The 23,901-nt window shown below is 44.4% G+C and overlaps 1 protein-coding gene and 84 non-coding genes across 87 annotated transcripts in view; all 85 read right to left on the reverse strand.

Moving 5' to 3' along the window:
• The window catches only part of reln (reelin), a 108,257-nt gene that overhangs the window by 49,768 nt on the left and 34,588 nt on the right, over positions 1 to 23,901 (reverse strand). The gene's annotated exons all lie outside the window — the stretch shown is intronic.
• Positions 283 to 355, reverse strand: trnak-uuu (transfer RNA lysine (anticodon UUU)). Its single transcript has one exon. It is a non-coding gene; the product is annotated as a tRNA-Lys (tRNA).
• Positions 521 to 593, reverse strand: trnak-uuu (transfer RNA lysine (anticodon UUU)). The gene has a single exon. It is a non-coding gene; the product is annotated as a tRNA-Lys (tRNA).
• Positions 997 to 1,069, reverse strand: trnak-uuu (transfer RNA lysine (anticodon UUU)). Its single transcript has one exon. It is a non-coding gene; the product is annotated as a tRNA-Lys (tRNA).
• Positions 1,235 to 1,307, reverse strand: trnak-uuu (transfer RNA lysine (anticodon UUU)). Its single transcript has one exon. It is a non-coding gene; the product is annotated as a tRNA-Lys (tRNA).
• Positions 1,473 to 1,545, reverse strand: trnak-uuu (transfer RNA lysine (anticodon UUU)). Its single transcript has one exon. It is a non-coding gene; the product is annotated as a tRNA-Lys (tRNA).
• Positions 1,711 to 1,783, reverse strand: trnak-uuu (transfer RNA lysine (anticodon UUU)). Its single transcript has one exon. It is a non-coding gene; the product is annotated as a tRNA-Lys (tRNA).
• Positions 1,949 to 2,021, reverse strand: trnak-uuu (transfer RNA lysine (anticodon UUU)). Its single transcript has one exon. It is a non-coding gene; the product is annotated as a tRNA-Lys (tRNA).
• Positions 2,425 to 2,497, reverse strand: trnak-uuu (transfer RNA lysine (anticodon UUU)). Its single transcript has one exon. It is a non-coding gene; the product is annotated as a tRNA-Lys (tRNA).
• On the reverse strand, positions 2,663 to 2,735 carry trnak-uuu (transfer RNA lysine (anticodon UUU)). Its single transcript has one exon. It is a non-coding gene; the product is annotated as a tRNA-Lys (tRNA).
• trnak-uuu (transfer RNA lysine (anticodon UUU)) lies at positions 2,901 to 2,973 on the reverse strand. Its single transcript has one exon. It is a non-coding gene; the product is annotated as a tRNA-Lys (tRNA).
• Positions 3,139 to 3,211, reverse strand: trnak-uuu (transfer RNA lysine (anticodon UUU)). Its single transcript has one exon. It is a non-coding gene; the product is annotated as a tRNA-Lys (tRNA).
• On the reverse strand, positions 3,377 to 3,449 carry trnak-uuu (transfer RNA lysine (anticodon UUU)). The gene has a single exon. It is a non-coding gene; the product is annotated as a tRNA-Lys (tRNA).
• On the reverse strand, positions 3,615 to 3,687 carry trnak-uuu (transfer RNA lysine (anticodon UUU)). The gene has a single exon. It is a non-coding gene; the product is annotated as a tRNA-Lys (tRNA).
• trnak-uuu (transfer RNA lysine (anticodon UUU)) lies at positions 3,853 to 3,925 on the reverse strand. The gene has a single exon. It is a non-coding gene; the product is annotated as a tRNA-Lys (tRNA).
• On the reverse strand, positions 4,091 to 4,163 carry trnak-uuu (transfer RNA lysine (anticodon UUU)). Its single transcript has one exon. It is a non-coding gene; the product is annotated as a tRNA-Lys (tRNA).
• On the reverse strand, positions 4,329 to 4,401 carry trnak-uuu (transfer RNA lysine (anticodon UUU)). The gene has a single exon. It is a non-coding gene; the product is annotated as a tRNA-Lys (tRNA).
• On the reverse strand, positions 4,567 to 4,639 carry trnak-uuu (transfer RNA lysine (anticodon UUU)). The gene has a single exon. It is a non-coding gene; the product is annotated as a tRNA-Lys (tRNA).
• Positions 4,805 to 4,877, reverse strand: trnak-uuu (transfer RNA lysine (anticodon UUU)). The gene has a single exon. It is a non-coding gene; the product is annotated as a tRNA-Lys (tRNA).
• Positions 5,043 to 5,115, reverse strand: trnak-uuu (transfer RNA lysine (anticodon UUU)). The gene has a single exon. It is a non-coding gene; the product is annotated as a tRNA-Lys (tRNA).
• trnak-uuu (transfer RNA lysine (anticodon UUU)) lies at positions 5,271 to 5,343 on the reverse strand. Its single transcript has one exon. It is a non-coding gene; the product is annotated as a tRNA-Lys (tRNA).
• trnak-uuu (transfer RNA lysine (anticodon UUU)) lies at positions 5,509 to 5,581 on the reverse strand. Its single transcript has one exon. It is a non-coding gene; the product is annotated as a tRNA-Lys (tRNA).
• trnak-uuu (transfer RNA lysine (anticodon UUU)) lies at positions 5,747 to 5,819 on the reverse strand. Its single transcript has one exon. It is a non-coding gene; the product is annotated as a tRNA-Lys (tRNA).
• trnak-uuu (transfer RNA lysine (anticodon UUU)) lies at positions 5,985 to 6,057 on the reverse strand. Its single transcript has one exon. It is a non-coding gene; the product is annotated as a tRNA-Lys (tRNA).
• trnak-uuu (transfer RNA lysine (anticodon UUU)) lies at positions 6,223 to 6,295 on the reverse strand. Its single transcript has one exon. It is a non-coding gene; the product is annotated as a tRNA-Lys (tRNA).
• On the reverse strand, positions 6,461 to 6,533 carry trnak-uuu (transfer RNA lysine (anticodon UUU)). Its single transcript has one exon. It is a non-coding gene; the product is annotated as a tRNA-Lys (tRNA).
• trnak-uuu (transfer RNA lysine (anticodon UUU)) lies at positions 6,937 to 7,009 on the reverse strand. The gene has a single exon. It is a non-coding gene; the product is annotated as a tRNA-Lys (tRNA).
• trnak-uuu (transfer RNA lysine (anticodon UUU)) lies at positions 7,175 to 7,247 on the reverse strand. The gene has a single exon. It is a non-coding gene; the product is annotated as a tRNA-Lys (tRNA).
• On the reverse strand, positions 7,403 to 7,475 carry trnak-uuu (transfer RNA lysine (anticodon UUU)). The gene has a single exon. It is a non-coding gene; the product is annotated as a tRNA-Lys (tRNA).
• On the reverse strand, positions 7,641 to 7,713 carry trnak-uuu (transfer RNA lysine (anticodon UUU)). The gene has a single exon. It is a non-coding gene; the product is annotated as a tRNA-Lys (tRNA).
• On the reverse strand, positions 7,879 to 7,951 carry trnak-uuu (transfer RNA lysine (anticodon UUU)). The gene has a single exon. It is a non-coding gene; the product is annotated as a tRNA-Lys (tRNA).
• trnak-uuu (transfer RNA lysine (anticodon UUU)) lies at positions 8,117 to 8,189 on the reverse strand. Its single transcript has one exon. It is a non-coding gene; the product is annotated as a tRNA-Lys (tRNA).
• On the reverse strand, positions 8,355 to 8,427 carry trnak-uuu (transfer RNA lysine (anticodon UUU)). The gene has a single exon. It is a non-coding gene; the product is annotated as a tRNA-Lys (tRNA).
• On the reverse strand, positions 8,593 to 8,665 carry trnak-uuu (transfer RNA lysine (anticodon UUU)). Its single transcript has one exon. It is a non-coding gene; the product is annotated as a tRNA-Lys (tRNA).
• On the reverse strand, positions 9,069 to 9,141 carry trnak-uuu (transfer RNA lysine (anticodon UUU)). The gene has a single exon. It is a non-coding gene; the product is annotated as a tRNA-Lys (tRNA).
• trnak-uuu (transfer RNA lysine (anticodon UUU)) lies at positions 9,307 to 9,379 on the reverse strand. The gene has a single exon. It is a non-coding gene; the product is annotated as a tRNA-Lys (tRNA).
• Positions 9,535 to 9,607, reverse strand: trnak-uuu (transfer RNA lysine (anticodon UUU)). The gene has a single exon. It is a non-coding gene; the product is annotated as a tRNA-Lys (tRNA).
• Positions 9,773 to 9,845, reverse strand: trnak-uuu (transfer RNA lysine (anticodon UUU)). The gene has a single exon. It is a non-coding gene; the product is annotated as a tRNA-Lys (tRNA).
• Positions 10,011 to 10,083, reverse strand: trnak-uuu (transfer RNA lysine (anticodon UUU)). Its single transcript has one exon. It is a non-coding gene; the product is annotated as a tRNA-Lys (tRNA).
• On the reverse strand, positions 10,249 to 10,321 carry trnak-uuu (transfer RNA lysine (anticodon UUU)). The gene has a single exon. It is a non-coding gene; the product is annotated as a tRNA-Lys (tRNA).
• On the reverse strand, positions 10,487 to 10,559 carry trnak-uuu (transfer RNA lysine (anticodon UUU)). The gene has a single exon. It is a non-coding gene; the product is annotated as a tRNA-Lys (tRNA).
• On the reverse strand, positions 10,725 to 10,797 carry trnak-uuu (transfer RNA lysine (anticodon UUU)). Its single transcript has one exon. It is a non-coding gene; the product is annotated as a tRNA-Lys (tRNA).
• trnak-uuu (transfer RNA lysine (anticodon UUU)) lies at positions 11,201 to 11,273 on the reverse strand. Its single transcript has one exon. It is a non-coding gene; the product is annotated as a tRNA-Lys (tRNA).
• trnak-uuu (transfer RNA lysine (anticodon UUU)) lies at positions 11,439 to 11,511 on the reverse strand. Its single transcript has one exon. It is a non-coding gene; the product is annotated as a tRNA-Lys (tRNA).
• trnak-uuu (transfer RNA lysine (anticodon UUU)) lies at positions 11,677 to 11,749 on the reverse strand. The gene has a single exon. It is a non-coding gene; the product is annotated as a tRNA-Lys (tRNA).
• trnak-uuu (transfer RNA lysine (anticodon UUU)) lies at positions 11,915 to 11,987 on the reverse strand. The gene has a single exon. It is a non-coding gene; the product is annotated as a tRNA-Lys (tRNA).
• Positions 12,153 to 12,225, reverse strand: trnak-uuu (transfer RNA lysine (anticodon UUU)). The gene has a single exon. It is a non-coding gene; the product is annotated as a tRNA-Lys (tRNA).
• trnak-uuu (transfer RNA lysine (anticodon UUU)) lies at positions 12,391 to 12,463 on the reverse strand. The gene has a single exon. It is a non-coding gene; the product is annotated as a tRNA-Lys (tRNA).
• Positions 12,629 to 12,701, reverse strand: trnak-uuu (transfer RNA lysine (anticodon UUU)). The gene has a single exon. It is a non-coding gene; the product is annotated as a tRNA-Lys (tRNA).
• On the reverse strand, positions 12,857 to 12,929 carry trnak-uuu (transfer RNA lysine (anticodon UUU)). The gene has a single exon. It is a non-coding gene; the product is annotated as a tRNA-Lys (tRNA).
• Positions 13,095 to 13,167, reverse strand: trnak-uuu (transfer RNA lysine (anticodon UUU)). Its single transcript has one exon. It is a non-coding gene; the product is annotated as a tRNA-Lys (tRNA).
• Positions 13,333 to 13,405, reverse strand: trnak-uuu (transfer RNA lysine (anticodon UUU)). Its single transcript has one exon. It is a non-coding gene; the product is annotated as a tRNA-Lys (tRNA).
• trnak-uuu (transfer RNA lysine (anticodon UUU)) lies at positions 13,571 to 13,643 on the reverse strand. The gene has a single exon. It is a non-coding gene; the product is annotated as a tRNA-Lys (tRNA).
• On the reverse strand, positions 13,972 to 14,044 carry trnak-uuu (transfer RNA lysine (anticodon UUU)). Its single transcript has one exon. It is a non-coding gene; the product is annotated as a tRNA-Lys (tRNA).
• Positions 14,210 to 14,282, reverse strand: trnak-uuu (transfer RNA lysine (anticodon UUU)). Its single transcript has one exon. It is a non-coding gene; the product is annotated as a tRNA-Lys (tRNA).
• trnak-uuu (transfer RNA lysine (anticodon UUU)) lies at positions 14,448 to 14,520 on the reverse strand. Its single transcript has one exon. It is a non-coding gene; the product is annotated as a tRNA-Lys (tRNA).
• On the reverse strand, positions 14,686 to 14,758 carry trnak-uuu (transfer RNA lysine (anticodon UUU)). The gene has a single exon. It is a non-coding gene; the product is annotated as a tRNA-Lys (tRNA).
• Positions 15,152 to 15,224, reverse strand: trnak-uuu (transfer RNA lysine (anticodon UUU)). The gene has a single exon. It is a non-coding gene; the product is annotated as a tRNA-Lys (tRNA).
• Positions 15,390 to 15,462, reverse strand: trnak-uuu (transfer RNA lysine (anticodon UUU)). Its single transcript has one exon. It is a non-coding gene; the product is annotated as a tRNA-Lys (tRNA).
• On the reverse strand, positions 15,628 to 15,700 carry trnak-uuu (transfer RNA lysine (anticodon UUU)). Its single transcript has one exon. It is a non-coding gene; the product is annotated as a tRNA-Lys (tRNA).
• trnak-uuu (transfer RNA lysine (anticodon UUU)) lies at positions 15,866 to 15,938 on the reverse strand. Its single transcript has one exon. It is a non-coding gene; the product is annotated as a tRNA-Lys (tRNA).
• On the reverse strand, positions 16,267 to 16,339 carry trnak-uuu (transfer RNA lysine (anticodon UUU)). Its single transcript has one exon. It is a non-coding gene; the product is annotated as a tRNA-Lys (tRNA).
• On the reverse strand, positions 16,505 to 16,577 carry trnak-uuu (transfer RNA lysine (anticodon UUU)). Its single transcript has one exon. It is a non-coding gene; the product is annotated as a tRNA-Lys (tRNA).
• Positions 16,743 to 16,815, reverse strand: trnak-uuu (transfer RNA lysine (anticodon UUU)). Its single transcript has one exon. It is a non-coding gene; the product is annotated as a tRNA-Lys (tRNA).
• trnak-uuu (transfer RNA lysine (anticodon UUU)) lies at positions 16,981 to 17,053 on the reverse strand. Its single transcript has one exon. It is a non-coding gene; the product is annotated as a tRNA-Lys (tRNA).
• trnak-uuu (transfer RNA lysine (anticodon UUU)) lies at positions 17,219 to 17,291 on the reverse strand. The gene has a single exon. It is a non-coding gene; the product is annotated as a tRNA-Lys (tRNA).
• trnak-uuu (transfer RNA lysine (anticodon UUU)) lies at positions 17,457 to 17,529 on the reverse strand. The gene has a single exon. It is a non-coding gene; the product is annotated as a tRNA-Lys (tRNA).
• Positions 17,695 to 17,767, reverse strand: trnak-uuu (transfer RNA lysine (anticodon UUU)). The gene has a single exon. It is a non-coding gene; the product is annotated as a tRNA-Lys (tRNA).
• On the reverse strand, positions 17,933 to 18,005 carry trnak-uuu (transfer RNA lysine (anticodon UUU)). Its single transcript has one exon. It is a non-coding gene; the product is annotated as a tRNA-Lys (tRNA).
• Positions 18,161 to 18,233, reverse strand: trnak-uuu (transfer RNA lysine (anticodon UUU)). Its single transcript has one exon. It is a non-coding gene; the product is annotated as a tRNA-Lys (tRNA).
• Positions 18,399 to 18,471, reverse strand: trnak-uuu (transfer RNA lysine (anticodon UUU)). Its single transcript has one exon. It is a non-coding gene; the product is annotated as a tRNA-Lys (tRNA).
• trnak-uuu (transfer RNA lysine (anticodon UUU)) lies at positions 18,875 to 18,947 on the reverse strand. The gene has a single exon. It is a non-coding gene; the product is annotated as a tRNA-Lys (tRNA).
• On the reverse strand, positions 19,341 to 19,413 carry trnak-uuu (transfer RNA lysine (anticodon UUU)). The gene has a single exon. It is a non-coding gene; the product is annotated as a tRNA-Lys (tRNA).
• On the reverse strand, positions 19,579 to 19,651 carry trnak-uuu (transfer RNA lysine (anticodon UUU)). The gene has a single exon. It is a non-coding gene; the product is annotated as a tRNA-Lys (tRNA).
• Positions 19,817 to 19,889, reverse strand: trnak-uuu (transfer RNA lysine (anticodon UUU)). The gene has a single exon. It is a non-coding gene; the product is annotated as a tRNA-Lys (tRNA).
• Positions 20,055 to 20,127, reverse strand: trnak-uuu (transfer RNA lysine (anticodon UUU)). Its single transcript has one exon. It is a non-coding gene; the product is annotated as a tRNA-Lys (tRNA).
• On the reverse strand, positions 20,293 to 20,365 carry trnak-uuu (transfer RNA lysine (anticodon UUU)). The gene has a single exon. It is a non-coding gene; the product is annotated as a tRNA-Lys (tRNA).
• trnak-uuu (transfer RNA lysine (anticodon UUU)) lies at positions 20,769 to 20,841 on the reverse strand. Its single transcript has one exon. It is a non-coding gene; the product is annotated as a tRNA-Lys (tRNA).
• Positions 21,235 to 21,307, reverse strand: trnak-uuu (transfer RNA lysine (anticodon UUU)). Its single transcript has one exon. It is a non-coding gene; the product is annotated as a tRNA-Lys (tRNA).
• On the reverse strand, positions 21,473 to 21,545 carry trnak-uuu (transfer RNA lysine (anticodon UUU)). Its single transcript has one exon. It is a non-coding gene; the product is annotated as a tRNA-Lys (tRNA).
• On the reverse strand, positions 21,711 to 21,783 carry trnak-uuu (transfer RNA lysine (anticodon UUU)). Its single transcript has one exon. It is a non-coding gene; the product is annotated as a tRNA-Lys (tRNA).
• On the reverse strand, positions 22,425 to 22,497 carry trnak-uuu (transfer RNA lysine (anticodon UUU)). Its single transcript has one exon. It is a non-coding gene; the product is annotated as a tRNA-Lys (tRNA).
• trnak-uuu (transfer RNA lysine (anticodon UUU)) lies at positions 22,891 to 22,963 on the reverse strand. Its single transcript has one exon. It is a non-coding gene; the product is annotated as a tRNA-Lys (tRNA).
• On the reverse strand, positions 23,129 to 23,201 carry trnak-uuu (transfer RNA lysine (anticodon UUU)). Its single transcript has one exon. It is a non-coding gene; the product is annotated as a tRNA-Lys (tRNA).
• Positions 23,367 to 23,439, reverse strand: trnak-uuu (transfer RNA lysine (anticodon UUU)). Its single transcript has one exon. It is a non-coding gene; the product is annotated as a tRNA-Lys (tRNA).

The raw sequence follows: 23,901 nt of genomic DNA on the forward strand, positions 1-23,901 counted from the left end.
AAAATGGCTAGCTTCTGGGGGGTTACTCTTAGTGTCAACAAGGACGCCTGAACAGGGACTTGAACCCTGGACCCTCATATTAAAAGTCTGATGCTCTACCGACTGAGCTACCCAGGGTCCGTGGGAGTTTCTCCTCGGTGGACTTCTCCAAAACTCAATACATAGCATACAACGGCAAAATGGCAGACTTGACTTTGTTGACTGAACACTAATATTCTGACAATGATTTCATTACTGAAAAATGGCTAGCTTTTGGGGGGTTACTCTTAATGTCAACAAAGACGCCTGAACAGGGACTTGAACCCTGGACCCTCAGATTAAAAGTCTGATGCTCTACCGACTGAGCTACCCAGGCTCCGTGGGAGATTCTCCTCAGTGGACTTCTCCAAAACTCAATACATAGCATACAACGGCAAAATGGCGGACTTGACTTCGTTGACAGAACACTAATAGTCTGACAATGATTTCATTACTTAAAAATGGCTAGCTTCTGGGGGGTTACTCTTAGTGTCAACAAGGACGCCTGAACAGGGACTTGAACCCTGGACCCTCAGATTAAAAGTCTGATGCTCTACCGACTGAGCTACCCAGGCTCTATTGGGGTTGTACCTCAGTGGACTTCTCTAAAACTCAATACATAGAATACAACGGCAAAATGACAGACTTGACTTCGTTGACAGAACACTAATAGTCTGACAATGATTTCATTACTGAAAAATGGCTAGCTTCTGGGGGGTTACTCTTAGTGTCAACAAGGACGCCTGAACAGGGACTTGAACCCTGGACCCTCATATTAAAAGTCTGATGCTCTACCGACTGAGCTACCCAGGGTCCGTGGGAGTTTCTCCTCGGTGGACTTCTCCAAAACTCAATACATAGAATACAACGGCAAAATGCCGGACTTGAATTTGTTGACAGAACACTAATATTCTGACAATGATTTCATTACTGAAAAATGGCTAGCTTTTGGGGGGTTACCTTTAGTTTCAACAAGGACGCCTGAACAGGGACTTGAACCCTGGACTCTCAGATTAAAAGTCTGATGCTCTACCGACTGAGCTACCCAGGCTCTATTGGGGTTGTACCTCAGTGGACTTCTCTAAAACTCAATACATAGAATACAACGGCAAAATGACAGACTTGACTTTGTTGACAGAACACTAATATTCTGACAATGATTTCATTACTGAAAAATGGCTAGCTTTTGGGGGGTTACTCTTAATGTCAACAAAGACGCCTGAACAGGGACTTGAACCCTGGACCCTCAGATTAAAAGTCTGATGCTCTACCGACTGAGCTACCCAGGCTACGTGGGAGATTCTCCTCAGTGGACTTCTCCAAAACTCAATACATAGCATACAACGGCAAAATGGCGGACTTGACTTCGTTGACAGAACACTAAGAGTCTGACAATGATTTCATTACTGAAAAATGGCTAGCTTCTGGGGGGTTACTCCTAGTGTCAATAAGAACGCCTGAACAGGGACTTGAACCCTGGACCCTCAGATTAAAAGTCTGATGCTCTACCGACTGAGCTACCCAGGCTCTATTGGGGTTGTACCTCAGTGGACTTCTCTAAAACTCAATACATAGAATACAACGGCAAAATGGCAGACTTGACTTTGTTGACTGAACACTAATATTCTGACAATGATTTCATTACTGAAAAATGGCTAGCTTTTGGGGGGTTACTCTTAATGTCAACAAAGACGCCTGAACAGGGACTTGAACCCTGGACCCTCAGATTAAAAGTCTGATGCTCTACCGACTGAGCTACCCAGGCTCCGTGGGAGATTCTCCTCAGTGGACTTCTCCAAAACTCAATACATAGCATACAACGGCAAAATGGCGGACTTGACTTCGTTGACAGAACACTAATAGTCTGACAATGATTTCATTACTTAAAAATGGCTAGCTTCTGGGGGGTTACTCTTAGTGTCAACAAGGACGCCTGAACAGGGACTTGAACCCTGGACCCTCAGATTAAAAGTCTGATGCTCTACCGACTGAGCTACCCAGGCTCTATTGGGGTTGTACCTCAGTGGACTTCTCTAAAACTCAATACATAGAATACAACGGCAAAATGACAGACTTGACTTCGTTGACAGAACACTAATAGTCTGACAATGATTTCATTACTGAAAAATGGCTAGCTTCTGGGGGGTTACTCTTAGTGTCAACAAGGACGCCTGAACAGGGACTTGAACCCTGGACCCTCATATTAAAAGTCTGATGCTCTACCGACTGAGCTACCCAGGGTCCGTGGGAGTTTCTCCTCGGTGGACTTCTCCAAAACTCAATACATAGAATACAACGGCAAAATGCCGGACTTGAATTTGTTGACAGAACACTAATATTCTGACAATGATTTCATTACTGAAAAATGGCTAGCTTTTGGGGGGTTACCTTTAGTTTCAACAAGGACGCCTGAACAGGGACTTGAACCCTGGACTCTCAGATTAAAAGTCTGATGCTCTACCGACTGAGCTACCCAGGCTCTATTGGGGTTGTACCTCAGTGGACTTCTCTAAAACTCAATACATAGAATACAACGGCAAAATGACAGACTTGACTTTGTTGACAGAACACTAATATTCTGACAATGATTTCATTACTGAAAAATGGCTAGCTTTTGGGGGGTTACTCTTAATGTCAACAAAGACGCCTGAACAGGGACTTGAACCCTGGACCCTCAGATTAAAAGTCTGATGCTCTACCGACTGAGCTACCCAGGCTACGTGGGAGATTCTCCTCAGTGGACTTCTCCAAAACTCAATACATAGCATACAACGGCAAAATGGCGGACTTGACTTCGTTGACAGAACACTAAGAGTCTGACAATGATTTCATTACTGAAAAATGGCTAGCTTCTGGGGGGTTACTCCTAGTGTCAATAAGAACGCCTGAACAGGGACTTGAACCCTGGACCCTCAGATTAAAAGTCTGATGCTCTACCGACTGAGCTACCCAGGCTCTATTGGGGTTGTACCTCAGTGGACTTCTCTAAAACTCAATACATAGAATACAACGGCAAAATGACAGACTTGACTTTGTTGACAGAACACTAATATTCTGACAATGATTTCATTACTGAAAAATGGCTAGCTTTTGGGGGGTTACTCTTAATGTCAACAAAGACGCCTGAACAGGGACTTGAACCCTGGAACCTCAGATTAAAAGTCTGATGCTCTACCGACTGAGCTACCTAGGCTACGTGGGAGATTCTCCTCAGTGGACTTCTCCAAAACTCAATACATAGCATACAACGGCAAAATGGCGGACTTGACTTCGTTGACAGAACACTAAGAGTCTGACAATGATTTCATTACTGAAAAATGGCTTGCTTCTGGGGGGTTACTCCTAGTGTCAATAAGAACGCCTGAACAGGGACTTGAACCCTGGACCCTCAGATTAAAAGTCTGATGCTCTACCGACTGAGCTATCCAGGCTCGATTGGGGTTGTACCTCAGTGGATTTCTCTAAAACTCAATACATAGAATACAACGGCAAAATGACGGACTTGACTTTGTTGACAGAACACTAATATTCTGACAATGATTTCATTACTGAAAAATGGCTAGCTTCTGGGGGGTTACTCTTAGTGTCAACAAGGACGCCTGAACAGGGACTTGAACCCTGGACCCTCAGATTAAAAGTCTGATGCTCTACCGACTGAGCTATCCAGGCTCTTTTGGGGTTGTACCTCAGTGGACTTCTCTAAAACTCAATACATAGAATACAACGGCAAAATGACGGACTTGAATTTGTTGACAGAACACTAATATTCTGACAGTGATTTCATTACTGAAAAATGGCTAGCTTTTGGGGGGTTACCTTTAGTGTCAACAAGGACGCCTGAACAGGGACTTGAACCCTGGACCCTCAGATTAAAAGTCTGATGCTCTACCGACTGAGCTACCCAGGCTCTATTGGTGTTGTACCTCAGTGGACTTCTCTAAAACTCAATACATAGAATACAACTGCAAAATGACAGACTTGACTTTGTTGACAGAACACGAATATTCTGACAATGATTTTATTACTGAAAAATGGCTAGCTTTTGGGGGGTTACTCTTAATGTCAACAAAGACGCCTGAACAGGGACTTGAACCCTGGACCCTCAGATTAAAAGTCTGATGCTCTACCGACTGAGCTACCCAGGCTACGTGGGAGATTCTCCTCAGTGGACTTCTCCAAAACTCAATACATCGCATACAACGGCAAAATGGCGGACTTGACTTCGTTGACAGAACACTAATAGTCTGACAATGATTTCATTACTGAAAAATGGCTAGCTTCTGGGGGGTTACTCTTCGTGTCAAAAAGGACGCCTGAACAGGGACTTGAACCCTGGACCCTCAGATTAAAAGTCTGATGCTCTACCGACTGAGCTACCCAGGCTCTATTGGGGTTGTACCTCAGTGGACTTCTCTAAAACTCAATACATAGAATACAACGGCAAAATGACAGACTTGACTTTGTTGACAGAACACTAATATTCTGACAATGATTTCATTACTGAAAAATGGCTAGCTTTTGGGGGGTTACTCTTAATGTCAACAAAGACGCCTGAACAGGGACTTGAACCCTGGACCCTCAGATTAAAAGTCTGATGCTCTACCGACTGAGCTAACCAGGCTACGTGGGAGATTCTCCTCAGTGGACTTCTCCAAAACTCAATACATAGCATACAACGGCAAAATGGCGGACTTGACTTCGTTGACAGAACACTAATAGTCTGACAATGATTTCATTACTGAAAAATGGCTAGCTTCTGGGGGGTTACTCTTAGTGTCAAAAAGGACGCCTGAACAGGGACTTGAACCCTGGACCCTCAGATTAAAAGTCTGATGCTCTACCGACTGAGCTAACCAGGCTCCATTGGGAGACCTCCTCAGTGGACTTCTCCAAAACTCAATACATAGCATACAACGGCAAAATGGCGGACTTGACTTCGTTGACAGAACACTAATAGTCTGACAATGATTTCATTACTTAAAAATGGCTAGCTTCTGGGGGGTTACTCTTAGTGTCAAAAAGGACGCCTGAACAGGGACTTGAACCCTGGACCCTCAGATTAAAAGTCTGATGCTCTACCGACTGAGCTAACCAGGCTACTTTGGGAGACCTCCTCAGTGGACTTCTCCATAACGCATACAACGGCAAAATGACGGAATTGACTTCGTTGACAGAATACTAATAATCTGACAATGATTTCATGACTGAAAAATGGCTCGCTTTTGGGGGGTTACTCCTAGTGTCAATAAGAACGCCTGAGCAGGGACTTGAAGCCTGGACCCTCAGATTAAAAGTCTGATGCTCTACCGACTGAGCTACCCAGGCTCCGTGGGAGTTTCTCCTCAGTGGACTTCTCCAAAACTCATTACATAGCATACAACGGCAAAATGGCGGACTTGACTTCGTTGACAGAACACTAATAGTCTGACAATGATTTCATTACTGAAAAATGGCTAGCTTCTGGGGGGTTACTCTTAGTGTCAACAAGGACGCCTGAACAGGGACTTGAACCCTGGACCCTCAGATTAAAAGTCTGATGCTCTACCGACTGAGCTACCCAGGCTCTATTGGGGTTGTACCTCAGTGGACTTCTCTAAAACTCAATACATAGAATACAACGGCAAAATGACAGACTTGACTTTGTTGACAGAACACTAATATTCTGACAATGATTTCATTACTGAAAAATGGCTAGCTTTTGGGGGGTTACTCTTAATGTCAACAAAGACGCCTGAACAGGGACTTGAACCCTGGACCCTCAGATTAAAAGTCTGATGCTCTACCGACTGAGCTACCTAGGCTACGTGGGAGATTCTCCTCAGTGGACTTCTCCAAAACTCAATACATAGCATACAACGGCAAAATGGCGGACTTGACTTCGTTGACAGAACACTAAGAGTCTGACAATGATTTCATTACTGAAAAATGGCTTGCTTCTGGGGGGTTACTCCTAGTGTCAATAAGAACGCCTGAACAGGGACTTGAACCCTGGACCCTCAGATTAAAAGTCTGATGCTCTACCGACTGAGCTATCCAGGCTCGATTGGGGTTGTACCTCAGTGGATTTCTCTAAAACTCAATACATAGAATACAACGGCAAAATGACGGACTTGACTTTGTTGACAGAACACTAATATTCTGACAATGATTTCATTACTGAAAAATGGCTAGCTTCTGGGGGGTTACTCTTAGTGTCAACAAGGACGCCTGAACAGGGACTTGAACCCTGGACCCTCAGATTAAAAGTCTGATGCTCTACCGACTGAGCTATCCAGGCTCTTTTGGGGTTGTACCTCAGTGGACTTCTCTAAAACTCAATACATAGAATACAACGGCAAAATGACGGACTTGAATTTGTTGACAGAACACTAATATTCTGACAGTGATTTCATTACTGAAAAATGGCTAGCTTTTGGGGGGTTACCTTTAGTGTCAACAAGGACGCCTGAACAGGGACTTGAACCCTGGACCCTCAGATTAAAAGTCTGATGCTCTACCGACTGAGCTACCCAGGCTACGTGGGAGATTCTCCTCAGTGGACTTCTCCAAAACTCAATACATAGCATACAACGGCAAAATGGCGGACTTGACTTCGTTGACAGAACACTAATAGTCTGACAATGATTTCATTACTGAAAAATGGCTAGCTTCTGGGGGGTTACTCTTAGTGTCAACAAGGACGCCTGAACAGGGACTTGAACCCTGGACCCTCATATTAAAAGTCTGATGCTCTACCGACTGAGCTACCCAGGGTCCGTGGGAGTTTCTCCTCGGTGGACTTCTCCAAAACTCAATACATAGCATACAACGGCAAAATGGCAGACTTGACTTTGTTGACTGAACACTAATATTCTGACAATGATTTCATTACTGAAAAATGGCTAGCTTTTGGGGGGTTACTCTTAATGTCAACAAAGACGCCTGAACAGGGACTTGAACCCTGGACCCTCAGATTAAAAGTCTGATGCTCTACCGACTGAGCTACCCAGGCTACGTGGGAGATTCTCCTCAGTGGACTTCTCCAAAACTCAATACATAGCATACAACGGCAAAATGGCGGACTTGACTTCGTTGACAGAACACTAATAGTCTGACAATGATTTCATTACTTAAAAATGGCTAGCTTCTGGGGGGTTACTCTTAGTGTCAAAAAGGACGCCTGAACAGGGACTTGAACCCTGGACCCTCAGATTAAAAGTCTGATGCTCTACCGACTGAGCTAACCAGGCTACTTTGGGTGACCTCCTCAGTGGACTTCTCCATAACGCATACAACGGCAAAATGACGGAATTGACTTCGTTGACAGAATACTAATAATCTGACAATGATTTCATGACTGAAAAATGGCTCGCTTTTGGGGGGTTACTCCTAGTGTCAATAAGAACGCCTGAGCAGGGACTTGAAGCCTGGACCCTCAGATTAAAAGTCTGATGCTCTACCGACTGAGCTACCCAGGCTCCGTGGGAGTTTCTCCTCAGTGGACTTCTCCAAAACTCATTACATAGCATACAACGGCAAAATGGCGGACTTGACTTCGTTGACAGAACACTAATAGTCTGACAATGATTTCATTACTGAAAAATGGCTAGCTTCTGGGGGGTTACTCTTAGTGTCAACAAGGACGCCTGAACAGGGACTTGAACCCTGGACCCTCAGATTAAAAGTCTGATGCTCTACCGACTGAGCTACCCAGGCTCTATTGGGGTTGTACCTCAGTGGACTTCTCTAAAACTCAATACATAGAATACAACGGCAAAATGACAGACTTGACTTTGTTGACAGAACACTAATATTCTGACAATGATTTCATTACTGAAAAATGGCTAGCTTTTGGGGGGTTACTCTTAATGTCAACAAAGACGCCTGAACAGGGACTTGAACCCTGGACCCTCAGATTAAAAGTCTGATGCTCTACCGACTGAGCTACCTAGGCTACGTGGGAGATTCTCCTCAGTGGACTTCTCCAAAACTCAATACATAGCATACAACGGCAAAATGGCGGACTTGACTTCGTTGACAGAACACTAAGAGTCTGACAATGATTTCATTACTGAAAAATGGCTTGCTTCTGGGGGGTTACTCCTAGTGTCAATAAGAACGCCTGAACAGGGACTTGAACCCGGGACCCTCAGATTAAAAGTCTGATGCTCTACCGACTGAGCTATCCAGGCTCGATTGGGGTTGTACCTCAGTGGATTTCTCTAAAACTCAATACATAGAATACAACGGCAAAATGACGGACTTGACTTTGTTGACAGAACACTAATATTCTGACAATGATTTCATTACTGAAAAATGGCTAGCTTATGGGGGGTTACCTTTAGTGTCAACAAGGACGCCTGAACAGGGAGTTGAACCCTGGACCCTCAGATTAAAAGTCTGATGCTCTACCGACTGAGCTACCCAGGCTCTATTGGGGTTGTACCTCAGTGGACTTCTCTAAAACTCAATACATAGAATACAACGGCAAAATGACGGACTTGAATTTGTTGACAGAACACTAATATTCTGACAGTGATTTCATTACTGAAAAATGGCTAGCTTTTGGGGGGTTACCTTTAGTGTCAACAAGGACGCCTGAACAGGGACTTGAACCCTGGACCCTCAGATTAAAAGTCTGATGCTCTACCGACTGAGCTACCCAGGCTACGTGGGAGACTCTCCTCAGTGGACTTCTCCAAAACTCAATACATAGCATACAACGGCAAAATGGCGGACTTGACTTCGTTGACAGAACACTAATAGTCTGACAATGATTTCATTACTGAAAAATGGCTAGCTTCTGGGGGGTTACTCTTAGTGTCAACAAGGACGCCTGAACAGGGACTTGAACCCTGGACCCTCATATTAAAAGTCTGATGCTCTAACTACTGAGCTACCCAGGGTCCGTGGGAGTTTCTCCTCGGTGGACTTCTCCAAAACTCAATACATAGCATACAACGGCAAAATGGCAGACTTGACTTTGTTGACTGAACACTAATATTCTGACAATGATTTCATTACTGAAAAATGGCTAGCTTTTGGGGGGTTACTCTTAATGTCAACAAAGACGCCTGAACAGGGACTTGAACCCTGGACCCTCAGATTAAAAGTCTGATGCTCTACCGACTGAGCTACCCAGGCTACGTGGGAGATTCTCCTCAGTGGACTTCTCCAAAACTCAATACATAGCATACAACGGCAAAATGGCGGACTTGACTTCGTTGACAGAACACTAATAGTCTGACAATGATTTCATTACTTAAAAATGGCTAGCTTCTGGGGGGTTACTCTTAGTGTCAAAAAGGACGCCTGAACAGGGACTTGAACCCTGGACCCTCAGATTAAAAGTCTGATGCTCTACCGACTGAGCTAACCAGGCTACTTTGGGTGACCTCCTCAGTGGACTTCTCCATAACGCATACAACGGCAAAATGACGGAATTGACTTCGTTGACAGAATACTAATAATCTGACAATGATTTCATGACTGAAAAATGGCTCGCTTTTGGGGGGTTACTCCTAGTGTCAATAAGAACGCCTGAGCAGGGACTTGAAGCCTGGACCCTCAGATTAAAAGTCTGATGCTCTACCGACTGAGCTACCCAGGCTCCGTGGGAGTTTCTCCTCAGTGGACTTCTCCAAAACTCATTACATAGCATACAACGGCAAAATGGCGGACTTGACTTCGTTGACAGAACACTAATAGTCTGACAATGATTTCATTACTGAAAAATGGCTAGCTTCTGGGGGGTTACTCTTAGTGTCAACAAGGACGCCTGAACAGGGACTTGAACCCTGGACCCTCAGATTAAAAGTCTGATGCTCTACCGACTGAGCTACCCAGGCTCTATTGGGGTTGTACCTCAGTGGACTTCTCTAAAACTCAATACATAGAATACAACGGCAAAATGACAGACTTGACTTTGTTGACAGAACACTAATATTCTGACAATGATTTCATTACTGAAAAATGGCTAGCTTTTGGGGGGTTACTCTTAATGTCAACAAAGACGCCTGAACAGGGACTTGAACCCTGGACCCTCAGATTAAAAGTCTGATGCTCTACCGACTGAGCTACCCAGGCTACGTGGGAGATTCTCCTCAGTGGACTTCTCCAAAACTCAATACATAGAATACAACGGCAAAATGCCGGACTTGAATTTGTTGACAGAACACTAATATTCTGACAATGATTTCATTACTGAAAAATGGCTAGCTTTTGGGGGGTTACCTTTAGTGTCAACAAGGACGCCTGAACAGGGACTTGAACCCTGGACTCTCAGATTAAAAGTCTGATGCTCTACCGACTGAGCTACCCAGGCTCTATTGGGGTTGTACCTCAGTGGACTTTTCTAAAACTCAATACATAGAATACAACGGCAAAATGACAGACTTGACTTTGTTGACAGAACACTAATATTCTGACAATGATTTCATTACTGAAAAATGGCTAGCTTTTGGGGGGTTACTCTTAATGTCAACAAAGACGCCTGAACAGGGACTTGAACCCTGGACCCTCAGATTAAAAGTCTGATGCTCTACCGACTGAGCTACCCAGGCTACGTGGGAGATTCTCCTCAGTGGACTTCTCCAAAACTCAATACATAGCATACAACGGCAAAATGGCGGACTTGACTTCGTTGACAGAACACTAAGAGTCTGACAATGATTTCATTACTGAAAAATGGCTAGCTTCTGGGGGGTTACTCCTAGTGTCAATAAGAACGCCTGAACAGGGACTTGAACCCTGGACCCTCAGATTAAAAGTCTGATGCTCTACCGACTGAGCTACCCAGGCTCTATTGGGGTTGTACCTCAGTGGACTTCTCTAAAACTCAATACATAGAATACAACGGCAAAATGACAGACTTGACTTTGTTGACAGAACACTAATATTCTGACAATGATTTCATTACTGAAAAATGGCTAGCTTTTGGGGGGTTACTCTTAATGTCAACAAAGACGCCTGAACAGGGACTTGAACCCTGGACCCTCAGATTAAAAGTCTGATGCTCTACCGACTGATCTACCTAGGCTACGTGGGAGATTCTCCTCAGTGGACTTCTCCAAAACTCAATACATAGCATACAACGGCAAAATGGCGGACTTGACTTCGTTGACAGAACACTAAGAGTCTGACAATGATTTCATTACTGAAAAATGGCTTGCTTCTGGGGGGTTACTCCTAGTGTCAATAAGAACGCCTGAACAGGGACTTGAACCCGGGACCCTCAGATTAAAAGTCTGATGCTCTACCGACTGAGCTATCCAGGCTCGATTGGGGTTGTACCTCAGTGGATTTCTCTAAAACTCAATACATAGAATACAACGGCAAAATGACGGACTTGACTTTGTTGACAGAACACTAATATTCTGACAATGATTTCATTACTGAAAAATGGCTAGCTTATGGGGGGTTACCTTTAGTGTCAACAAGGACGCCTGAACAGGGAGTTGAACCCTGGACCCTCAGATTAAAAGTCTGATGCTCTACCGACTGAGCTACCCAGGCTCTATAGGGGTTGTACCTCAGTGGACTTCTCTAAAACTCAATACATAGAATACAACTGCAAAATGACGGACTTGACTTTGTTGACAGAACACTAATATTCTGACAATGATTTTATTACTGAAAAATGGCTAGCTTTTGGGGGGTTACTCTTAATGTCAACAAAGACGCCTGAACAGGGACTTGAACCCTGGACCCTCAGATTAAAAGTCTGATGCTCTACCGACTGAGCTACCCAGGCTACATGGGAGATTCTCCTCAGTGGACTTCTCCAAAACTCAATACATAGCATACAACGGCAAAATGGCGGACTTGACTTCGTTGACAGAACACTAATAGTCTGACAATGATTTCATTACTGAAAAATGGCTAGCTTCTGGGGGGTTACTCTTCGTGTCAAAAAGGACGCCTGAACAGGGACTTGAACCCTGGACCCTCAGATTAAAAGTCTGATGCTCTACCGACTGAGCTACCCAGGCTCTATTGGGGTTGTACCTCAGTGGACTTCTCTAAAACTCAATACATAGAATACAACGGCAAAATGACAGACTTGACTTTGTTGACAGAACACTAATATTCTGACAATGATTTCATTACTGAAAAATGGCTAGCTTTTGGGGGGTTACTCTTAATGTCAACAAAGACGCCTGAACAGGGACTTGAACCCTGGACCCTCAGATTAAAAGTCTGATGCTCTACCGACTGAGCTACCCAGGCTCCGTGGGAGTTTCTCCTCGGTGGACTTCTCCAAAACTCAATACATAGCATACAACGGCAAAATGGCAGACTTGACTTTGTTGACTGAACACTAATATTCTGACAATGATTTCATTACTGAAAAATGGCTACCTTTTGGGGGGTTACTCTTAATGTCAACAAAGACGCCTGAACAGGGACTTGAACCCTGGACCCTCAGATTAAAAGTCTGATGCTCTACCGACTGAGCTAACCAGGCTACGTGGGAGATTCTCCTCAGTGGACTTCTCCAAAACTCAATACATAGCATACAACGGCAAAATGGCGGACTTGACTTCGTTGACAGAACACTAATAGTCTGACAATGATTTCATTACTGAAAAATGGCTAGCTTCTGGGGGGTTACTCTTAGTGTCAAAAAGGACGCCTGAACAGGGACTTGAACCCTGGACCCTCAGATTAAAAGTCTGATGCTCTACCGACTGAGCTAACCAGGCTCCATCGGGAGACCTCCTCAGTGGACTTCTCCATAACGCATACAACGGCAAAATGACGGACTTGACTTCGTTGACAGAATACTAATAATCTGACAATGATTTCATGACTGAAAAATGGCTCGCTTTTGGGGGGTTACTCCTAGTGTCAATAAGAACGCCTGAACAGGGACGTGAACCCTGGACCCTCAGATTAAAAGTCTGATGCTCTACCGACTGAGCTACCCAGGCTCCGTGGGAGCTTCTCCTCAGTGGACTTCTCCAAAACTCAATACATAGCATACAACGGCAAAATGGCGGACTTGACTTCGTTGACAGAACACTAATAGTCTGACAATGATTTCATTACTGAAAAATGGCTAGCTTCTGGGGGGTTACTCTTAGTGTCAACAAGGACGCCTGAACAGGGACTTGAACCCTGGACCCTCAGATTAAAAGTCTGATGCTCTACCGACTGAGCTATCCAGGCTCTTATGGGGTTGTACCTCAGTGGACTTCTCTAAAACTCAATACATAGAATACAACGGCAAAATGACGGACTTGAATTTGTTGACAGAACACTAATATTCTGACAATGATTTCATTACTGAAAAATGGCTAGCTTTTGGGGGGTTACCTTTAGTGTCAACAAGGACGCCTGAACAGGGACTTGAACCCTGGACCCTCAGATTAAAAGTCTGATGCTCTACCGACTGAGCTACCCAGGCTCTATTGGGGTTGTACCTCAGTGGACTTCTCTAAAACTCAATACATAGAATACAACGGCAAAATGACAGACTTGACTTTGTTGACAGAACACTAATATTCTGACAATGATTTCATTACTGAAAAATGGCTAGCTTTTGGGGGGTTACTCTTAATGTCAACAAAGACGCCTGAACAGGGACTTGAACCCTGGACCCTCAGATTAAAAGTCTGATGCTCTACCGACTGAGCTACCCAGGCTACGTGGGAGATTCTCCTCAGTGGACTTCTCCAAAACTCAATACATAGCATACAACGGCAAAATGGCGGACTTGACTTCGTTGACAGAACACTAATAGTCTGACAATGAACCCTGGACCCTCAGATTAAAAGTCTGATGCTCTACCGACTGAGCTACCCAGGGTCCGTGGGAGTTTCTCCTCGGTGGACTTCTCCAAAACTCAATACATAGCATACAACGGCAAAATGGCAGACTTGACTTTGTTGACTGAACACTAATATTCTGACAATGATTTCATTACTGAAAAATGGCTAGCTTTTGGGGGGTTACTCTTAATGTCAACAAAGACGCCTGAACAGGGACTTGAAGCCTGGACCCTCAGATTAAAAGTCTGATGCTCTACCGACTGAGCTACCCAGGCTCCGTGGGAGTTTCTCCTCAGTGGACTTCTCCAAAACTCATTACATAGCATACAACGGCAAAATGGCGGACTTGACTTCGTTGACAGAACACTAATAGTCTGACAATGATTTCATTACTGAAAAATGGCTAGCTTCTGGGGGGTTACTCTTAGTGTCAACAAGGACGCCTGAACAGGGACTTGAACCCTGGACCCTCAGATTAAAAGTCTGATGCTCTACCGACTGAGCTACCCAGGCTCTATTGGGGTTGTACCTCAGTGGACTTCTCTAAAACTCAATACATAGAATACAACGGCAAAATGACAGACTTGACTTTGTTGACAGAACACTAATATTCTGACAATGATTTCATTACTGAAAAATGGCTAGCTTTTGGGGGGTTACTCTTAATGTCAACAAAGACGCCTGAACAGGGACTTGAACCCTGGACCCTCAGATTAAAAGTCTGATGCTCTACCGACTGAGCTACCCAGGCTCCGTGGGAGTTTCTCCTCGGTGGACTTCTCCAAAACTCAATACATAGCATACAACGGCAAAATGGCAGACTTGACTTTGTTGACTGAACACTAATATTCTGACAATGATTTCATTACTGAAAAATGGCTACCTTTTGGGGGGTTACTCTTAATGTCAACAAAGACGCCTGAACAGGGACTTGAACCCTGGACCCTCAGATTAAAAGTCTGATGCTCTACCGACTGAGCTAACCAGGCTACGTGGGAGATTCTCCTCAGTGGACTTCTCCAAAACTCAATACATAGCATACAACGGCAAAATGGCGGACTTGACTTCGTTGACAGAACACTAATAGTCTGACAATGATTTCATTACTGAAAAATGGCTAGCTTCTGGGGGGTTACTCTTAGTGTCAAAAAGGACGCCTGAACAGGGACTTGAACCCTGGACCCTCAGATTAAAAGTCTGATGCTCTACCGACTGAGCTAACCAGGTTCCATTGGGAGACCTCCTCAGTGGACTTCTCCATAACGCATACAACGGCAAAATGACGGACTTGACTTCGTTGACAGAATACTAATAATCTGACAATGATTTCATGACTGAAAAATGGCTCGCTTTTGGGGGGTTACTCCTAGTGTCAATAAGAACGCCTGAACAGGGACGTGAACCCTGGACCCTCAGATTAAAAGTCTGATGCTCTACCGACTGAGCTACCCAGGCTCCGTGGGAGCTTCTCCTCAGTGGACTTCTCCAAAACTCAATACATAGCATACAACGGCAAAATGGCGGACTTGACTTCGTTGACAGAACACTAATAGTCTGACAATGATTTCATTACTGAAAAATGGCTAGCTTCTGGGGGGTTACTCTTAGTGTCAACAAGGACGCCTGAACAGGGACTTGAACCCTGGACCCTCAGATTAAAAGTCTGATGCTCTACCGACTGAGCTATCCAGGCTCTTTTGGGGTTGTACCTCAGTGGACTTCTCTAAAACTCAATACATAGAATACAACGGCAAAATGACGGACTTGAATTTGTTGACAGAACACTAATATTCTGACAATGATTTCATTACTGAAAAATGGCTAGCTTTTGGGGGGTTACCTTTAGTGTCAACAAGGACGCCTGAACAGGGACTTGAACCCTGGACCCTCAGATTAAAAGTCTGATGCTCTACCGACTGAGCTACCCAGGCTCTATTGGGGTTGTACCTCAGTGGACTTCTCTAAAACTCAATACATAGAATACAACGGCAAAATGACAGACTTGACTTTGTTGACAGAACACTAATATTCTGACAATGATTTCATTACTGAAAAATGGCTAGCTTTTGGGGGGTTACTCTTAATGTCAACAAAGACGCCTGAACAGGGACTTGAACCCTGGACCCTCAGATTAAAAGTCTGATGCTCTACCGACTGAGCTACCCAGGCTACGTGGGAGATTCTCCTCAGTGGACTTCTCCAAAACTCAATACATAGCATACAACGGCAAAATGTCGGACTTGACTTCGTTGACAGAACACTAATAGTCTGACAATGAACCCTGGACCCTCAGATTAAAAGTCTGATGCTCTACCGACTGAGCTACCCAGGGTCCGTGGGAGTTTCTCCTCGGTGGACTTCTCCAAAACTCAATACATAGCATACAACGGCAAAATGGCAGACTTGACTTTGTTGACTGAACACTAATATTCTGACAATGATTTCATTACTGAAAAATGGCTAGCTTTTGGGGGGTTACTCTTAATGTCAACAAAGACGCCTGAACAGGGACTTGAAGCCTGGACCCTCAGATTAAAAGTCTGATGCTCTACCGACTGAGCTACCCAGGCTCCGTGGGAGTTTCTCCTCAGTGGACTTCTCCAAAACTCATTACATAGCATACAACGGCAAAATGGCGGACTTGACTTCGTTGACAGAACACTAATAGTCTGACAATGATTTCATTACTGAAAAATGGCTAGCTTCTGGGGGGTTACTCTTAGTGTCAACAAGGACGCCTGAACAGGGACTTGAACCCTGGACCCTCAGATTAAAAGTCTGATGCTCTACCGACTGAGCTACCCAGGCTCTATTGGGGTTGTACCTCAGTGGACTTCTCTAAAACTCAATACATAGAATACAACGGCAAAATGACAGACTTGACTTTGTTGACAGAACACTAATATTCTGACAATGATTTCATTACTGAAAAATGGCTAGCTTTTGGGGGGTTACTCTTAATGTCAACAAAGACGCCTGAACAGGGACTTGAACCCTGGACCCTCAGATTAAAAGTCTGATGCTCTACCGACTGAGCTACCCAGGCTACGTGGGAGATTCTCCTCAGTGGACTTCTCCAAAACTCAATACATAGAATACAACGGCAAAATGACGGACTTGAATTTGTTGACAGAACACTAATATTCTGACAATGATTTCATTACTGAAAAATGGCTAGCTTTTGGGGGGTTACCTTTAGTGTCAACAAGGACGCCTGAACAGGGACTTGAACCCTGGACCCTCAGATTAAAAGTCTGATGCTCTACCGACTGAGCTACCCAGGCTCTATTGGGGTTGTACCTCAGTGGACTTCTCTAAAACTCAATACATAGAATACAACGGCAAAATGACAGACTTGACTTTGTTGACAGAACACTAATATTCTGACAATGATTTCATTACTGAAAAATGGCTAGCTTTTGGGGGGTTACTCTTAATGTCAACAAAGACGCCTGAACAGGGACTTGAACCCTGGACCCTCAGATTAAAAGTCTGATGCTCTACCGACTGAGCTACCCAGGCTACGTGGGAGATTCTCCTCAGTGGACTTCTCCAAAACTCAATACATAGCATACAACGGCAAAATGGCGGACTTGACTTCGTTGACAGAACACTAATAGTCTGACAATGATTTCATTACTGAAAAATGGCTAGCTTCTGGGGGGTTACTCTTAGTGTCAACAAGGACGCCTGAACAGGGACTTGAACCCTGGACCCTCAGATTAAAAGTCTGATGCTCTACCGACTGAGCTACCCAGGGTCCGTGGGAGTTTCTCCTCGGTGGACTTCTCCAAAACTCAATACATAGCATACAACGGCAAAATGGCAGACTTGACTTTGTTGACTGAACACTAATATTCTGACAATGATTTCATTACTGAAAAATGGCTAGCTTTTGGGGGGTTACTCTTAATGTCAACAAAGACGCCTGAACAGGGACTTGAACCCTGGACCCTCAGATTAAAAGTCTGATGCTCTACCGACTGAGCTACCCAGGCTACGTGGGAGATTCTCCTCAGTGGACTTCTCCAAAACTCAATACATAGCATACAACGGCAAAATGGCGGACTTGACTTCGTTGACAGAACACTAATAGTCTGACAATGATTTCATTACTGAAAAATGGCTAGCTTCTGGGGGGTTACTCTTAGTGTCAAAAAGGACGCCTGAACAGGGACTTGAACCCTGGACCCTCAGATTAAAAGTCTGATGCTCTACCGACTGAGCTAACCAGGCTCCATTGGGAGACCTCCTCAGTGGACTTCTCCATAACGCATACAACGGCAAAATGACGGAATTGACTTCGTTGACAGAATACTAATAATCTGACAATGATTTCATGACTGAAAAATGGCTCGCTTTTGGGGGGTTACTCCTAGTGTCAACAAAGACGCCTGAACAGGGACTTGAACCCTGGACCCTCAGATTAAAAGTCTGATGCTCTACCGACTGAGCTACCCAGGCTCTATTGGGGTTGTACCTCAGTGGACTTCTCTAAAACTCAATACATAGAATACAACGGCAAAATGACAGACTTGACTTTGTTGACAGAACACTAATATTCTGACAATGATTTCATTACTGAAAAATGGCTAGCTTTTGGGGGGTTACTCTTAATGTCAACAAAGACGCCTGAACAGGGACTTGAACCCTGGACCCTCAGATTAAAAGTCTGATGCTCTACCGACTGAGCTACCCAGGCTACGTGGGAGATTCTCCTCAGTGGACTTCTCCAAAACTCAATACATAGCATACAACGGCAAAATGGCGGACTTGACTTCGTTGACAGAACACTAATAGTCTGACAATGATTTCATTACTGAAAAATGGCTAGCTTCTGGGGGGTTACTCTTAGTGTCAACAAGGACGCCTGAACAGGGACTTGAACCCTGGACCCTCAGATTAAAAGTCTGATGCTCTACCGACTGAGCTACCCAGGGTCCGTGGGAGTTTCTCCTCGGTGGACTTCTCCAAAACTCAATACATAGCATACAACGGCAAAATGGCAGACTTGACTTTGTTGACTGAACACTAATATTCTGACAATGATTTCATTACTGAAAAATGGCTAGCTTTTGGGGGGTTACTCTTAATGTCAACAAAGACGCCTGAACAGGGACTTGAACCCTGGACCCTCAGATTAAAAGTCTGATGCTCTACCGACTGAGCTACCCAGGCTACGTGGGAGATTCTCCTCAGTGGACTTCTCCAAAACTCAATACATAGCATACAACGGCAAAATGGCGGACTTGACTTCGTTTACAGAACACTAATAGTCTGACAATGATTTCATTACTGAAAAATGGCTAGCTTCTGGGGGGTTACTCTTAGTGTCAAAAAGGACGCCTGAACAGGGACTTGAACCCTGGACCCTCAGATTAAAAGTCTGATGCTCTACCGACTGAGGTAACCAGGCTCCATTGGGAGACCTCCTCAGTGGACTTCTCCATAACGCATACAACGGCAAAATGACGGAATTGACTTCGTTGACAGAATACTAATAATCTGACAATGATTTCATGACTGAAAAATGGCTCGCTTTTGGGGGGTTACTCCTAGTGTCAATAAGAACGCCTGAGCAGGGACTTGAAGCCTGGACCCTCAGATTAAAAGTCTGATGCTCTACCGACTGAGCTACCCAGGCTCCGTGGGAGTTTCTCCTCAGTGGACTTCTCCAAAACTCATTACATAGCATACAACGGCAAAATGGCGGACTTGACTTCGTTGACAGAACACTAATAGTCTGACAATGATTTCATTACTGAAAAATGGCTAGCTTCTGGGGGGTTACTCTTAGTGTCAACAAGGACGCCTGAACAGGGACTTGAACCCTGGACCCTCAGATTAAAAGTCTGATGCTCTACCGACTGAGCTACCCAGGCTCTATTGGGGTTGTACCTCAGTGGACTTCTCTAAAACTCAATACATAGAATACAACGGCAAAATGACAGACTTGACTTTGTTGACAGAACACTAATATTCTGACAATGATTTCATTACTGAAAAATGGCTAGCTTTTGGGGGGTTACTCTTAATGTCAACAAAGACGCCTGAACAGGGACTTGAACCCTGGACCCTCAGATTAAAAGTCTGATGCTCTACCGACTGAGCTACCCAGGCTACGTGGGAGATTCTCCTCAGTGGACTTCTCCAAAACTCAATACATAGAATACAACGGCAAAATGACGGACTTGAATTTGTTGACAGAACACTAATATTCTGACAATGATTTCATTACTGAAAAATGGCTAGCTTTTGGGGGGTTACCTTTAGTGTCAACAAGGACGCCTGAACAGGGACTTGAACCCTGGACTCTCAGATTAAAAGTCTGATGCTCTACCGACTGAGCTACCCAGGCTCTATTGGGGTTGTACCTCAGTGGACTTCTCTAAAACTCAATACATAGAATACAACGGCAAAATGACAGACTTGACTTTGTTGACAGAACACTAATATTCTGACAATGATTTCATTACTGAAAAATGGCTAGCTTTTGGGGGGTTACTCTTAATGTCAACAAAGACGCCTGAACAGGGACTTGAACCCTGGACCCTCAGATTAAAAGTCTGATGCTCTACCGACTGAGCTACCCAGGCTACGTGGGAGATTCTCCTCAGTGGACTTCTCCAAAACTCAATACATAGCATACAACGGCAAAATGGCGGACTTGACTTCGTTGACAGAACACTAATAGTCTGACAATGATTTCATTACTGAAAAATGGCTAGCTTCTGGGGGGTTACTCTTAGTGTCAACAAGGACGCCTGAACAGGGACTTGAACCCTGGACCCTCAGATTAAAAATCTGATGCTCTACCGACTGAGCTACCCAGGGTCCGTGGGAGTTTCTCCTCGGTGGACTTCTCCAAAACTCAATACATAGCATACAACGGCAAAATGGCAGACTTGACTTTGTTGACTGAACACTAATATTCTGACAATGATTTCATTACTGAAAAATGGCTAGCTTTTGGGGGGTTACTCTTAATGTCAACAAAGACGCCTGAACAGGGACTTGAACCCTGGACCCTCAGATTAAAAGTCTGATGCTCTACCGACTGAGCTACCCAGGCTACGTGGGAGATTCTCCTCAGTGGACTTCTCCAAAACTCAATACATAGCATACAACGGCAAAATGGCGGACTTGACTTCGTTGACAGAACACTAATAGTCTGACAATGATTTCATTACTGAAAAATGGCTAGCTTCTGGGGGGTTACTCTTAGTGTCAAAAAGGACACCTGAACAGGGACTTGAACCCTGGACCCTCAGATTAAAAGTCTGATGCTCTACCGACTGAGCTAACCAGGCTCCATTGGGAGACCTCCTCAGTGGACTTCTCCATAACGCATACAACGGCAAAATGACGGAATTGACTTCGTTGACAGAATACTAATAATCTGACAATGATTTCATGACTGAAAAATGGCTCGCTTTTGGGGGGTTACTCCTAGTGTCAACAAAGACGCCTGAACAGGGACTTGAACCCTGGACCCTCAGATTAAAAGTCTGATGCTCTACCGACTGAGCTATCCAGGCTCGATTATGGTTGTACCTCAGTGGATTTCTCCAAAACTCAATACATAGCATACAACGGCAAAATGGCGGACTTGACTTCGTTGACAGAACACTAATAGTCTGACAATGATTTCATTACTGAAAAATGGCTAGCTTCTGGGGGGTTACTCTTCGTGTCAAAAAGGACGCCTGAACAGGGACTTGAACCCTGGACCCTCAGATTAAAAGTCTGATGCTCTACCGAATGAGCTACCCAGGCTCTATTGGGGTTGTACCTCAGTGGACTTCTCTAAAACTCAATACATAGAATACAACGGCAAAATGAGAGACTTGACTTTGTTGACAGAACACTAATATTCTGACAATGATTTCATTACTGAAAAATGGCTAGCTTTTGGGGGGTTACTCTTAATGTCAACAAAGACGCCTGTACAGGGACTTGAACCCTGGACCCTCAGATTAAAAGTCTGATGCTCTACCGACTGAGCTACCCAGGCTCCGTGGGAGTTTCTCCTCGGTGGACTTCTCCAAAACTCAATACATAGCATACAACGGCAAAATGGCAGACTTGACTTTGTTGACTGAACACTAATATTCTGACAATGATTTCATTACTGAAAAATGGCTACCTTTTGGGGGGTTACTCTTAATGTCAACAAAGACGCCTGAACAGGGACTTGAACACTGGACCCTCAGATTAAAAGTCTGATGCTCTACCGACTGAGCTAACCAGGCTACGTGGGAGATTCTCCTCAGTGGACTTCTCCAAAACTCAATACATAGCATACAACGGCAAAATGGCGGACTTGACTTCGTTGACAGAACACTAATAGTCTGACAATGATTTCATTACTGAAAAATGGCTAGCTTCTGGGGGGTTACTCTTAGTGTCAACAAGGACGCCTGAACAGGGACTTGAACCCTGGACCCTCAGATTAAAAATCTGATGCTCTACCGACTGAGCTACCCAGGGTCCGTGGGAGTTTCTCCTCGGTGGACTTCTCCAAAACTCAATACATAGCATACAACGGCAAAATGGCAGACTTGACTTTGTTGACTGAACACTAATATTCTGACAATGATTTCATTACTGAAAAATGGCTAGCTTTTGGGGGGTTACTCTTAATGTCAACAAAGACGCCTGAACAGGGACTTGAACCCTGGACCCTCAGATTAAAAGTCTGATGCTCTACCGACTGAGCTACCCAGGCTACGTGGGAGATTCTCCTCAGTGGACTTCTCCAAAACTCAATACATAGCATACAACGGCAAAATGGCGGACTTGACTTCGTTGACAGAACACTAATAGTCTGACAATGATTTCATTACTGAAAAATGGCTAGCTTCTGGGGGGTTACTCTTAGTGTCAAAAAGGACACCTGAACAGGGACTTGAACCCTGGACCCTCAGATTAAAAGTCTGATGCTCTACCGACTGAGCTAACCAGGCTCCATTGGGAGACCTCCTCAGTGGACTTCTCCATAACGCATACAACGGCAAAATGACGGAATTGACTTCGTTGACAGAATACTAATAATCTGACAATGATTTCATGACTGAAAAATGGCTCGCTTTTGGGGGGTTACTCCTAGTGTCAACAAAGACGCCTGAACAGGGACTTGAACCCTGGACCCTCAGATTAAAAGTCTGATGCTCTACCGACTGAGCTATCCAGGCTCGATTATGGTTGTACCTCAGTGGATTTCTCCAAAACTCAATACATAGCATACAACGGCAAAATGGCGGACTTGACTTCGTTGACAGAACACTAATAGTCTGACAATGATTTCATTACTGAAAAATGGCTAGCTTCTGGGGGGTTACTCTTCGTGTCAAAAAGGACGCCTGAACAGGGACTTGAACCCTGGACCCTCAGATTAAAAGTCTGATGCTCTACCGAATGAGCTACCCAGGCTCTATTGGGGTTGTACCTCAGTGGACTTCTCTAAAACTCAATACATAGAATACAACGGCAAAATGAGAGACTTGACTTTGTTGACAGAACACTAATATTCTGACAATGATTTCATTACTGAAAAATGGCTAGCTTTTGGGGGGTTACTCTTAATGTCAACAAAGACGCCTGTACAGGGACTTGAACCCTGGACCCTCAGATTAAAAGTCTGATGCTCTACCGACTGAGCTACCCAGGCTCCGTGGGAGTTTCTCCTCGGTGGACTTCTCCAAAACTCAATACATAGCATACAACGGCAAAATGGCAGACTTGACTTTGTTGACTGAACACTAATATTCTGACAATGATTTCATTACTGAAAAATGGCTACCTTTTGGGGGGTTACTCTTAATGTCAACAAAGACGCCTGAACAGGGACTTGAACACTGGACCCTCAGATTAAAAGTCTGATGCTCTACCGACTGAGCTAACCAGGCTACGTGGGAGATTCTCCTCAGTGGACTTCTCCAAAACTCAATACATAGCATACAACGGCAAAATGGCGGACTTGACTTCGTTGACAGAACACTAATAGTCTGACAATGATTTCATTACTGAAAAATGGCTACCTTTTGGGGGGTTACTCTTAATGTCAACAAAGACGCCTGAACAGGGACTTGAACACTGGACCCTCAGATTAAAAGTCTGATGCTCTACCGAC

This window comes from Idiotropiscis lumnitzeri, chromosome 6, assembly GCF_059441095.1.
Source record: "Idiotropiscis lumnitzeri isolate Australia: NSW breed Sydney's pygmy pipehorse chromosome 6, RoL_Ilum_1.0, whole genome shotgun sequence".
Classification (NCBI taxonomy): domain Eukaryota; kingdom Metazoa; phylum Chordata; class Actinopteri; order Syngnathiformes; family Syngnathidae; genus Idiotropiscis; species Idiotropiscis lumnitzeri.